This window comes from Solanum pennellii, chromosome 10, assembly GCF_001406875.1.
Source record: "Solanum pennellii chromosome 10, SPENNV200".
NCBI classification, from domain to species: Eukaryota; Viridiplantae; Streptophyta; class Magnoliopsida; order Solanales; family Solanaceae; genus Solanum; species Solanum pennellii.
Window position 1 is genome coordinate 29,873,185 of NC_028646.1, and position 1,816 is coordinate 29,875,000.

The following is a 1,816-nucleotide window of genomic DNA, read 5'->3' on the forward strand; positions in this document are numbered from 1 at the left end:
AAATATATTCTAATGTTGATCAAGCATTAAAATAAAGAAATGAGAATGCAAGTACAAAATAGACACAACCCTTTTCATACAAGGAACAAATTCACGTTAAACCATCATTCATATCCACAACCCTAGGACAAGAAATTTTAGCTACCCATATTACAAAATAACAAGATAAAATATATTAGAATCATACAAGTCTTTACCAAGATGAAGGAGGAGAAGAAAAATCCTGGAATTTAGCACTAAAATTGCCCTAAACTTCAACTCCCGTTATTTAGAAAGTGTAGTGTGCAATAAAAGACACTTAAACTATTTATAGTCCAAAATATACACGTGGGACGATTTTCTTGTCCAGGTCCGCGATCCAGATATGTTCCCTCACTAAATTCTGCTTATAAGGGGAATCCCCTCCTCGACGCGACTCTATCGTGGAATCCCCTGTTATGGGAGTTCCTTTTTTGGATAGGAGGACTGCCTCCGCGACGCGGAGGTGCTTCTTGTTAGTGCAATCTTCTTCTTGGTTCTCATTTTTCACCACTTCTTCTTATGCTTTCCAACCTTTAATCCAGTGCCCAAATTCCGCTCCTTTTTCAATGATCTTCGGCCTGAAACATCTAATCATGTTGGTTAGAAAATGTGTAATCAAAACGACTCTAATCACTTGACTTAACCACCAAAAATTCCTCACTCGGCTATATGTATGGGATAAAGATGGTTGTTAGGCATATAAATACGCCTAAGATTAGGTTACTGTTTCTTTCAGGGTGATAACTTGATATCCTGGTCCGCTAAACGTCAGGCTACTTTATCCTGTTCTAGTGCAGAGGAAGAATATTGAGGGGTTGCCAATATGGTTTCTGAGTCATGTTGGTTGTGAAATTTGCTTCTGGAACTTCATTGTCGTATGCAACAGGCTACATTGGTGTATTGTGATAATGTAAGTGCAATATATGTTGGTGGTAATACTTTTCAACATCAACGCACTAAGCACAATGAAATGAATAAACATTTTGTATGGGTAAAAGGTGACTCGCGGCCAAGTTCAAGTGTTACATGTCCCCTTGCGTTATCATATTGCAGACATATTCACCAAGGGTCTTCCGTTGGTGTTATTTGAGGATTTTTGGGGGGGTGTTATAATATATGATTGTGGGAGTGTGTTAGAATATATGATAAATATATTTTGGTTCATTGTATATACCTTTGTTAGGTGTATATTTAGTTCCTACTTATAGCTAGTTCGGTTCCTTAATTATAGTCTTATATTGATTGTATATAAACCATTGATATCAATGAAATAATGCACAAGTGAATGCGGATTCAAATCCAGGTTTGATGAAAAAAAAAAGAACATAGAAGAAGAAGAAGAAGAAGAAGAAGAAGAAGAAGAAGAAGAAGAAGAAGAAGAAGAAAGAGAGAGTTAGAGAAGAAAGTTGTAAACTTGTAGTCATATCAATTTGTGTGTGTCAATTGTTAATTTTTTACTCACCATTTGTATTTTTATTTAAAACAATGTATTTGTTTTTTAGTTTGTAGTCATTCAAATAGATATGTCAAATGATTTTGTATGTCTATGTATCCTATTTTTTTCACGTTAATTTGTATTATTTTCTTAGAATATTGTATTTTCCTCAACAGATTGTATTATTTTCACTATGTATGCATTTGTTTTTTAGAATCTTGTATCCCTATTTCTTCAACAGTCAATTTATATTTTTCTTAGAATAATTGTGTTACTTCTAACATGTATACTATTTTTTCAGACTATTTTTTCAGAATCTTGAATCCTTTCGTAAATCATATATATATATATATATATATA